Here is a 12,231-nt window from a genome sequence, read left to right on the forward strand (position 1 = left end):
CATGGATTTATATAGTGACAATATGATATTTTCTCTTTTATTATCCTTCCCTTTCCTAATGGTTCCGAACATTCTGTTCTCTTTTTGACTGCTGCTGCACATTGAGTGGATGTTTGCAGAGAACTATCCACAATAACTCCAAGATCTCTTTCTTGAGTGGGAACAACTAATTTAGACCCCATCAGTTTATATGTATGGTTGGGATTATATTTTCCAGTTTGCATTGCTTGGCATTTATCAACGTTGAATTTCTTCTGCCATTTTTGTCGCTTTGTCACCAGGTTTTGTGGGGTCCCTTTATAGCTCTTCACAGTCTGCTTTGGACTTAACTATCTTGAGTAATTTTGTATCATCTGCAAACATTGCCACCTCAGATCATTCATGAATATGCTGAACAACACTGGTCCCAGTACAGATCCCTGGGGGACAACACTGTGTACCTCCCTCCACTGTGAAAACTGACCATTTAGCCCTATCTTTTGTTTCCTGTCTTTTCTGCCTACTTTGCTTAAGAGTCTTTCGCAAGGGACCTTGTCAAAGCCTTTCTGAAAGTCCAAGTACACTGTATCCACTGGATCTCCTTTGTCCACATGTTTGTTGACCCCCTCAAAGTATTCTAATAGATCAGTGAGGTGTGATTTCCCTTTACAAAAGCCATGTTGACTCTTTCCCAACATATTGTGTTCATCTGTATGTCTAATAATTCTGTTCTTTACTGTAATTTCAATCTGTTTGATCCTTTGTTCCCTTGATCATCTCTGATCAGCCTCAATCAGCCTTGTGATCACCCTCCCACTGTGTGATTAATGACGGAGTAGGGCTGACCTACGAAGGAAGGCCTTAAAAGCCAGAGGCTAAGCAACCAAGGGGAGCTAGGGAACAGGGGAGTTTGAGAGAGGGAGTATGTGGGAGGGAGATATAATAAAATCGCTATGGTTAGGAAGGGCCACATCACCAGTGCCAACACTGTGCCTGTCTCCTTCACCTGCACTTGTAACCAGACAGAGAACCTAACCATGGATGCCTCTACCCAGATCCTGGTGTGGATTTGCGGAGACTGTGGCCTGCATTTGCCACTCACAGAAAGCCAGGCTGGGAGGACCATCTAGTGTGCGAGGTACCTGTTGGTGGAATCTCTCAGGAAGCAGATGGGAGAGCTACAGGAGGAGATGGCCATACAAAATGGAAAATGACTGCCTAGGAAGGAGTACTGCGGAAAGGGATCTAGGGGTCATAGTGGATCACAAACTAAATATGAGTCAACAGTGTAATGCTGTTGCAAAAAAAACAGACATCATTCTGGGATGTATTAGCAGGAGTGTTGTAAGCAAGACACGAGAAGTAATTCTTCTGCTCTACTCCGTGCTGATTAGGCCTCAACTGGAGTATTGTGTCCAGTTCTGGGTGCCACATTTCAGGAAAGATGTGGACAAATTGGAGAAAGTCCAGAGAAGAGCAACAAAAATGATTAAAGGTCTAGAAAACATTACCTACGAGGGATGACTGAAAAAATTGGGTTTGTTCAGTCTGGAGAAGAGAAGACTGAGAGGAGACATGATAACAGTTTTCAAGTACATAAAAGGTTGTTACAAGGAGGAGGGAGAAAAATTGGTCTTCTTAACCTCCGAGGAGAGGAGAAGAAGCAATGGGCTTAAATTGCAGCAAGGACAGTTTAGGTTGGACATTAGGAAAAAATTCCTAACTGTCAGGGTGGTTAAGCACTGAAATAAATTGCCTAGGGAGGTTGTGGAATCTCCATCATTGGGGATTTTTAAGAGCTGGTTGGACAAACACCTGTCAGGGATGGTCTAGATAATACTTAGTCCTGCCTTGAGTGCAGGGGACTGGACTAGATGACCTCTCGAGTTCCCTTCCAGTTCTATGATTCTATGAATTTGCCTGGTACTGAAGTTAGGCTTACTGGCCTGTAATTGCTAAGATCACCTCTGGAGCCCATTTTAAAAATTGGCGTCACATTAGCTATCCTCCAGTCATCTGGTACAGAGGCTGGTTTAAGCAATAGGTTACATCCCACATTTAGTAGTTCTGCAATTTCATATTTGAGTTCCTTCAAAACTCTCGGGTGAATACCATCTGGTCCTGGTGACTTATTACTGTTTAATTGATCAATGTCTTCCAAAATTTCCTCTATCATCACCTCAATCTGGGGCAGTTCCTTAGATTTGTCACCTAAAAAGAATGGCTCAGGTTTGGGATTCTCCCTTGCATCCTCTGCAGTGAAGAGTAATGCAAAGAATTTATTTAACTTCAACCTTGTCTTCCTTGAAGGCTCCTGTAGCTCCTCAATCATTCAGTGGCCCCACTGTTTGTTTGTGACTGCTTCTGACTTACTTCAAAACATTTTTTGCTGTTACTGTTTGTGTCTTTTGCTAGCTTCTCTTCAAATTCTTTTTTGGCCTGCTTAATTATACTTTTACACTTGACTAGACAGAATTTGTGTTCCTTTCTATTTTCCTCAGTAGGATTTCACTTCCAAAATTTAAAAGATTTTTTTTTTTTGGCCTCTAACTGCCTATTTTACTCTGTTGTTTAGCTATGGTAGCATTGTTTGGTCCTATTACTGTTTTTTTTTTATTTGGGGTTATTCATTTATGGAGCCTCTATTATGGTGTTTTTTATAATGTTTCCATGCAGCTTGCAAGCATTTCACTCTTGTGACTGTTCCTTTTAATTTCCATTTAATTAGCCTCCTCATTTTGTGTAGTTTCCTTTCTGAAGTTAAATACTACTGTGGTGAGATTCTTTGGCACTTCCCCTCCTACAAGGATGTTAAATTTAATTACATTATGGTCACTATTACTGAGCGGTTCCGTTATATTCACCTCTTGGACCTGATCCTGTGCTCCACTTTGGACTAAATCAAGAATTGCCTCTCCCATTGTGGGTTCCAGGACCAGCTGCTCCAAGAAGCCGTCATTAACGGTGTCAAGAAATTTTCTCTCTGCATCCTGTCCTGAGATGACATGTATCCAGTCAATATGGGGATAGTAGAAATCCCCCAAGTATATTGGGGTTTCTGTTTTCATAGCTTATCTAATTGACCTGAGCATTTCACAATCACTGTCACCATTCTGGTCAGGTGGTCAGTAATATATTTCTACTGCTATACTCTTATTACTCAAGCATGGAATTTCTATCCATAGAGATTCTACAGTACTTTTTGCTTCATTTAAGATGTTTACTATATTCGACTCTGCTTTCTTTCACACACAGTACCACTCCCCCACGACCTGCTCTGTCATTTCTCTATATTTTGTACCACGGTATTACTATGTCCCATTGATTAGCATCATTGGAATGCATTACCTAGGGAGATGGTGGAATCTCCTTCCTTTGAGGTTTTTAAGGTCAGGCTTGACAAAGCCCTGGCTGGGATGATTTAGTTGGGGCTTGGTCCTGCTTTGAGCAGGGAGTTGGACTAGATGACCGTCTGAGGTCCCTTCCAACCCTGATATTTTATGATTCTATGATCATTCCACCAGGTTTCTGTGATGCCTGTTATATCAATATCCTCATTTAATACCGGGCACTCAAGTTCACTCATCTCAGTATTTAGACTTTTTGCATTTGTGTTCAAGCACTTAAAAATTTTGTCAATATTTAGCTGTCTGTCTTCACGTGATGTAATTGAATGGGACTCTTTTTCATTTGGCTGTTTCTCTTCAATTCCTACTAGTACTTTATCAGCTTCTAGCCTCTCCTCTTTACTAGGGTATAGAGTATCCCCTTTAATAAATCCTCTCTTAAGGGGCGATCCCTGAGCACTTACTGGATGCACGAACAATCCACTTTCATCCACTTCCTAGTCAAGATGCACTGGGATGCTTCTTGAATCCTCCGAGCACCCTGCTAGAATTCAATAAAAGCAACAACAACTTGCAGGGCCATCTCTGCTGGGCCCTGACATCGATCCTGCCCTGACTACAGGTGATCCTGCCTAACCTGACAAAGATATCATCCCACCAGCATTTCTGCAGTGCAATCAGATGCCCCAGATTGCTCCTCACTTGATTAGTCTGCTGCTTCCTCTTCTGGGCAGACCCCACCCCTCACCCCAGTGAGCCAGTGTCCATTCATGGGGAAATGAACCCATGCAGGAGACCATAGCATATCAGGGTTGGAAGGGACCTCAGGAGGTCAGGAGCTTGGTCACTGACTTCCACACCAGCAGGACTGGACCTTCAGCCCAATCCCGCTCTTCCCTTGGATTAATAATTGAAGTCACTTTTAAGGCCAGTTAACAACCCCGGGCGCCTAGAATAAATATGGCCCAGGCAACAGCCAGGCACCTTCTCACCTTATACCGTCCTGTCCTTCCTGTCCAGAGGTGAGAGGGGAGGTCAGTCTCCCTTCCCAAGAAAGAAAGCAGCAGTGATGCTGGTTTCTAGGATGTGGACAGGTTACCAGCAACTGTTTTGGTTCTGTCTATTCACGTCAGATTTGGGAGACTTGATGGCTCAAGGGTCTGTCGTGGGACACGAGGCTTATCACCTGCAGGCAGCCAGCAGATCCCACCCGGGTGGTGTGTGATGGAGAGATGTTACCAGCTGAGGGCAGCTTGAAAAGAGGTTAGCCCAGTGGGTAGGGTGCTAGGCAGGGATTTGGAAGGGGGTGGGGGAGCAATCCTTTGTCCACCACAGATTTCCTGTGTGACTTTTCCTGTGCCACTTAGCCTCTCTGTGCCTCAGTGAAATGGGGTTACTACTAGCACCTCACAGGGGTGTTTGGTGGATAAATACCGTAAGGATTGTGAGGTGTGGATCTACAGTGCTAATGGAAGCCAGAGAAGAACCTGAGCCAGACTGTCTGCTTTCTCAGCTGGGATCCATTCTGTGGATCATGCATGCCAAGTTTTATATACCTGAGATTGCATGCTCCCTTCCTGCGTCTGTCCATCACCTGGCACGCTGGTGGTTACATAGTTAAAGTATCACAACAATCTGTAGCTCTCCAACTCTCCAAGTGCTTTACAACTCTCCAAGTGCTTTACAAAGGAGATCACTATCTTTATTCCCATTTTACAGAGGGGGAAACTGAGGCACAGAGAGGGCAAGTGACTTGCCCAAGGCCACCCAGCAGCAGAGCTAGGCATATAATCGAGGTCTCCTGAGCCCCAGTCCCATGCTTTGTCCACAACTGATTATCCCCTGGTGAGCCACCTGCAGAGGGGCTCCTCCCCATTCAGATACCCCTGGCCCATACACAAGGTGGGAGGGCAGCCACCTCTGTCGCCCTCGAGAGGGCTCTGGAACCTGTGCCGGGGGGAAGGAGTGGTGCAGAGGGAAGCACCTTGTCTTCCCTCGGACACCTCAAACTCTGCAGGGAGTCTGCCCGAAAGGTCGTGGGTTCTACAGCAGCGTGACTGCAATGGAAGTGTACTGCCCAAAGCTAAAGGGTGACTGGGCATAGATGCTCAGGCCATACTCCCTGTTTCTCCCTGGAGAGGGAGAACAAACCCTAGCTCCCAGGAGAGTCCACCAGGGGACTCCGATGGAGCTGCGATGGGGCAAGCGCCTATCGGGACAACAGGACAGCAATACTGATCGACATCTTCAGCAATGAAGAGACTTTTGCCGCTTCCATACCTACGGGCCTCAGCCATCCTTGTTGTCTGTCTCCCCATTGTGGTGTCCCATGATTGTAATTGTTTTGCAGTTTCCTCACCTGCCATGGCTGCAGCATGGCACCTGGAAACCGAACGCAGCTTCTTCCTTGCACTCCTTAAAGTCAATGGAGAACCCCCATCAACTTAACTGAAAGCAGGACTGGGCTGGAATACTTTTATTAGGAGAATAACAACTCTTCAGGCATCTCTAATACATTTATTGCAAGAGCCTAAAGCACTTTACAAATGTTGCATATGCCTCACGTCTCTTCTGTGGGGACCAGCCACATTAATATAGCTTTACAAGTTGGTAAACTGAGGCGCATGTTGGCGACTGTACACTATTGACATGCTGGAGGCATGAGTCTAAACAGCTGCAAAATGAGTGCACAAACCAATGCCCAGGAACAAGCAGAAGGAACTCCAGGGGCACCATTTCATTCAGTTTCACAGGGTCTCTCTCTACCTCATTGACTCGCCATCTCTTTTCCGATCTCTGCTGCAAGATTCTCTTCCCTCACTTGCCTCATTTCACTCTGCAGGGTTTGGAGGATGCAGCTGCCATGAATAAGGCTCTAGCTGCATTACGCTGCAATCTACAATTAAGTGCGCCAAAGTGGGTGGCTTTCTCCAGTTCCGAAAACGCCGCGGGGGCGGTTTCCATAGCGTCCATGCAAGTCTGAGCGGATGATGGGTTGGCTAATTACGGCTCATACGCAGTGCCAATCAATCCAAAAACGCTGAGGCTCTTCTTCTGTCTGCCTCCCAGCTGGGAATCCCCTTTACAACTCAGAGTCCTGTTCGGCTGCAAACCTGCAGGCCGTGCGGAGAACCAAAGTCTCATGAGAATGAGCTCTGGTCCTTTAAATACTAATCAGCAAAACGTCAGCTCCCAGAGTGACACTGTGTTCAAAACAGCTAATGCGATCCTGGAATGCATAAACAGGGGAATTGCAAGCAGGAGCAGAGAGGTTTTTTGACCTCTGTTTGCCCCTGGTGCGATCGCTGTGGGAATCCTGGGTCCAGTTCTGGTGCCCACAATTCAAGAAGGATGTTGATACATTGGAGAGGGGTCAGAGAAGAGCCATGAGAATGATTAAATGACTAGGAAAGCTGCCTTATGGCAGTAGACTCAGGGAGCTCAATCTATTTAGCTTAACCAAATGAAGGTTAAAGGTTGAGTTGATCACAGCCTACAAGTGTCTACAGAGGAACAAATATTTAATAATTGGCTCTTCAATCTAGCAGAGAAAGGTCAAACAGGATCCAATGGCTGGAAGTTGCAGCTAGACAAATTCAGACTGGAAATAAGATGTACATTTTTAATAAGGAGGGTAGTTAACCATTGGAACAATTTATCAAAGGCCGTGGTGGATTCTCCATCACTGACAATTTTTAAATCAAGTCTGGATGTTTTCCTAAAAGCTGTGCTCTAGGAGTTGTTGTGGGACAGGTCTCTGGCCTGTGTCATTCAGGAGGTCAGATTAAATGATCACAACGGTCCCTTCTGGCCTTGGAATCCATGAATCTATGATATAATAGCTGCTGTATTTGGGCTTGCTCCTGCAGGCCAGCACCAACCCTCCCATTGACTTGAACAGGAGCACAATAGGGGCCCAAGACACCAAATTAAGGAAGGACCCTGTAATGCCCTGGCACCCCACTATTCACCACTGTCATGTAATTAGGTTATGTTCTGTACAAAGTCTGCCTTGTGAGGTGTCATTCTAAAAGTCTTGACCTGCTAGACAGGCATATCTTGTTGGATTGTATGTGTTGTCGTTGTATGTGAAGTTATGAAGTTGGGCTATGTAGGTGTTACTGAAACATGCCGTGAGATTGAAAACACCCACAAGCAGCCTTTCCGGTACAACAGTAAAAAGGCCAAACAATGTATGGCTTATGGAGGAAATGCACACAAGCACAAGGATTACCCCAGGAACTGTGCACAGAGACAGCACTACACAATGGGAACTGTTTGACCCAGGTCCCAGCAAAAGAGCTTTCCAGCAAGTTGGATGAAGATATAAAAGGGGGAAAATGACATCATGGGGGTATCTCATTCTCCCTACAACAACACAGCTGGAAACACCTGAGGAATAAAGACTGAACAGGGGGGAAATGATCATCCCAGGCTAAGGGATTTCTAGCCTGTGCATGAAAACCTGGGAAACCCAAGCTGAAAAGCCAAGGCAGCTTGTGCCTTAAGAATCTGCCAGCCTGTTTATCACTCATGGTGAGAAGTATGTTAAGCTCAGTTTGTGGTTTTGTTTATTGACTAGGTGATCTGCTTAGATCTGTTTGCTAGCACTTATAATCTATTCTTTTGTAGTTAATAAACTTATTTTATGTTTTAATCTAAACCAGTGAGCTTTGATTGGAGTGCTTGGGGAAAACCTCTGCTTGGTTACCTCAAGTGTGCATTGTCCTCTTCACATTGAGGGAGAGGTAGACCGGGTATTAAACCCATATGTTGGCCAGATTTGACCAGGGCAGGTACTGTTCTGGGGTCACAGGCTGGGAAGCTGGTGGTTAGAAAGCCTGTGTGTAATTGCAGCTGGGTGTGTCCCTAACTGTGTGAATGCTGGTGAACGTGCAGGCTGGAGGGCTTTGCAGCTTTCCACAGCAGTACAGTGTGAGAGGGAGCCCAGGCTGGTGGGTCGGGGGCTCAGTGGTACCCCAGTTCCAGGTATCACCCTGTGGTGAACCTGTCACAGACCCCAATAGTCCATTTTAGGGCTGCCAAAAATGCTTGAGGGAGCAACCGCGGCAACCTCTGAAGGCTCAGGATTTGGGTTTGTTTTGGATCAGTACCCCACAGTTGTTTCTCTGAACTATCCCAGCTGCTCAAATCTGCGACAATGGACTGCAGATCTCACCAAAGCAGGCTCATTTAAAAGATTCCCCGCTCCCCTCTTTCTGGCGCCAGCCAGGAGCACCATGGCAGGTGCCTCTTTCTGTGGGATTCCATCACTTCCCATCCCAACTAGAACTCAGAGCTCACGGAGATGGGAGACAATTCAATAGCAAACCTAAAGGTTCGTTTTGAGTGCCGTTAGAAAGATGGCCATGATTTTAACCAACCTGATTCACCCACTTAAGGGACAGGCCAGCTGGGTGGCCAGACTGCTCGTGAGCTCTGGCAACTCCTGGTTCTGGGAATGGCTCCTTGGGGGTCACTGCAGGAGCAACACAAAGCAGCCCCAAGGCTACCCAAGTGGTGCCAGGTCCGAAACTGCCTCAGGCCAACCCCAGGACTGGGGTGGAATAAAAGCTCCCCCTCCTCTGCACCAAGCTCTCCATCTCCGGCTCTGTGGACTGCCTGCCCTTTAGTAGCACCAGGGTAGGGTGTCAGAGTAACAGCCATGTTAGTCTGTATTCGCAAAAAGAAAAGGAGGACTTGTGGCACCTTAGAGACGAACCAATTTATTTGAGCATAAGCTTTCATGAGCTACAGCTCACTTCATTGCTTTCTCCAGGTGTATAAAATATTTTCTTCAAGCTGTTTCAGGGGTAGGATGCTAACTGCTTTTCACTTGCAAAATAATATCAGTCTGGTAAAGCACGTGTGTGAAATGTCTGAATTTCAGGCTGCATTAAGGGCAGATATGAAAAAGCTTTTAACAGCAAGCTGAGCTGGACAAAGAATTCCTTTGTCTCAACCGTACATTTGTCTGTGGGCTGTTATGAATTCCTATATATTTGTACCCTGCCAGGGATCAGCAGGCATCTCTGTGCAGTAGATTGGAACTCGGGGGTTCTATTTTCTCACCGGTCCCTTTATTAAATTTGCATGTGACTGAGAATTAAAATGCACAGAGATAAGAGCACAGCTTGATCAATGAGGTTTTACACTGATGCCCACTGAGCCTTGAAGTGTCATTCTGCTCTTTGAAGTGGCTCCTTGCGGGGGGAGGGGGTGGCGTGTCAACATTTGATATGGAAAGACATCCCAGCCAATCTGCTCCGTTTACATGCAGAGTAATGCTGTCCAATGCTTAGACTATGTCCACACTACACACCAGTGGCAGCGGGAGAAGCAGGCTGCGTCCGCTCTGCGGCATGTAGCTACCTGTGTCTGTGAAAGGCTTCGGCAAGGGGGAAGCAGCGAGGAAAGGGCTCCAAGAACTGCCTGCTACTGGAGCCTTTCACTGCGTGAGAAAAGGCTCCGGCAGGGAGAAGGCAGTGGGGAAAACCACTGCCGTAGGGACGGATATAAATAGCAGCGTTGATGGGGGAAGCACTGCTGGGTCCTGTAGAGAGGTGTGGGGGGTATATACCCTAGGGTTCAGGCATGTCTTTAGTCTACTCGCCTAAGCAGTGACTCTCTGTCTACACTGCTACTTATGCCTGTGCGAGGGGTACAGCATGCAGTGTGGACGTGCCCTTGGAAGTGCTGAACCCCAAGGCCCTGATTCAGGCCAGCACTTACCCGTGTGCTTACATTAGTGGGATTTACGCACCCGCGTCAAGTTAACCATGCGTGTAGCTGCTTTCCTCACGCAGGGCCCAGGTGTTGCCGATGGCAACTGTAGGTGGTCAGCAGCTCTGAAAAACCAGGTCCATGCTTAGAAAGCTAGATAACGGCCAGCCCTGCAAACTCCACCAGCCTCTGCTTTGGATTTAAAGGTGTCAGGTACTCTTAAGCGTCATGTTCACAGCACACACAGAGCAGATAGATAAAAACATCAAATACTCTTGCTAGAAAGTTGTGCTGGGGCCCTGCTGTTGAACCCAGGTCCGTCAGGTCCCTAAACAGCTTCCACAACCCAACAGTACATAGAACCATGGCCCCTGGCCAACAGCTGCTCCAGGCCTGTAGTGCCCAACAGTTACATCCGAGGCCCCTGATTGGCTGGCCACACAGGATTTTCATTGGCTACCTGGACTATGTAAAGATCCCAGAAGGAAGAGGAAGCTGTCTGAGCAGCAGGCCATTGCCCACTGGTTCCTGCTAGGCCGCCTGTGCATGACCTCACCTCGGCTCCCTACTGCCTCGCCTGACCCTGTTGCACTGGACCCTGCCCTGCTGCCAAAATCAGAGAGAGACAAAACAGGCTGCTCCCTAAGGCAGAGAGGCACAACTTGTTTTAGATCGGGTCTTTCCAGACTAACTCTGATTGCACACTTTCATACTGAGCCCACTGTCCTGCAAGAGGGACCAGGAAACCCTTCACAATTAAAGTGACAGCCTACAATTCCAACAGTTTTCCAATGCACCACATTTAGCACATGCTAAATTGGTCAAGTTAAAGTCTTGGCTCTCTGCAATCTTTAATTTGACCTACTGATCTAGATCAGCAGTTCTCAAACTGTGGATCAGGACCCCAAAGTGGGTCCCAACCCCGTTTTAATGGGGTCACCAGAACTGGCTCAGACTTGCTGGGGCCCCGGGCCAAAGCCTGAGCCCCACCTCCTGGGGACAAAGCTGAATCCCAAGGACTTTAGCCCTGGGCAGTGGTGCTCAGGGTCCAGACTCCCTGCCTGGAGCTGAAGCCCTTGGGCTTCTGCTTTAGTCCCCCTTGCTCGGGGTGGTGGGACTCAGGCTTTGGACCTCCCAACACAGGGTGGCAGGGCTCAGGTGGGCTCAGGCTTTGGTCCCCCCTCCTGGGATTGTGTAGTAATTTTTGTTGTCAGAAGGGGGTCGCGGTGCAATGAAGTTTGAGAACCCCTGGTCTAGGTAATACTTAGTCCTGCCATGAGTGCAGGGGACTGGATTAGATGCCTCTTGAGGTCCCTTCCAGTCCTATGACTTAGCCTGACACTGTGCTTCTTCTCGTCTAGACTTTTCAGATGTGTTAGCTACCATGTTGTAACAATGCACCTTTTATCCTAGCCTAAGACAGGCCTGAGAGCCAAGCTAGGTTTGTTTTCCTTCTATCGATAATAAAGATTAAGTAGATCTTCATATACATCTGTCTGATCCCTCCCCCCTTGGAGCCCAGAGCGCACACACCCCACGGCTGCCGGCCCCACCACACACCTCCAGCCCTGGGCGAGTGGCTTGGCCCCAGCACCCCCAGTCCCGGAGGGGCAGGTGGGTGGTGCAGTCCCAGAGCCCCCAACCACAGCCCCGGGCCTTGCGAGCACTGGTCCCAGTCTGCCTGCCCCAGTCCCAGCCTCTGGGCCACAGAAGAGCGGGAAGAAAACTGGAAGCAGGCAGGAGGGGACCTAAGGTGGAGCGTGGGTGGGGCCACGCCAGGCTATTTGGGGCGGCACAGCCTTCCCCAACCTATGATACCCGCTGCCCATGGTTCTGTTGATGATGTTTGAACGACAGTAGAATCCAGCTCCCTGGATTCATCGGGAACGACAATGGATCCATCTCGTGAAATAGCTGGGCTGGCTCTGCAGGATGAAACAGAGTCAAAAGCAACAGTAGCTTATTGTAAAGTCAACATTTAGGGCTCTGAATACACACAGGGGGCAGTTCTGTTCAGATCTTTTCAGAGGAGCAATGCAATCTCAGCCTAATAATTACCTGTCATCTACGACTGAAAGCTAAGCAGTTCCCACCATTCTGTGGTATTATTATTTATTAAGAACATAAGAACAGCCATATTGGGTCAGCTCATGGTCCATCTAGTCCACCATCCTGTCTTCTG

Source organism: Caretta caretta, chromosome 3 (assembly GCF_965140235.1).
Source record: "Caretta caretta isolate rCarCar2 chromosome 3, rCarCar1.hap1, whole genome shotgun sequence".
NCBI lineage: Eukaryota > Metazoa > Chordata > Testudines > Cheloniidae > Caretta > Caretta caretta.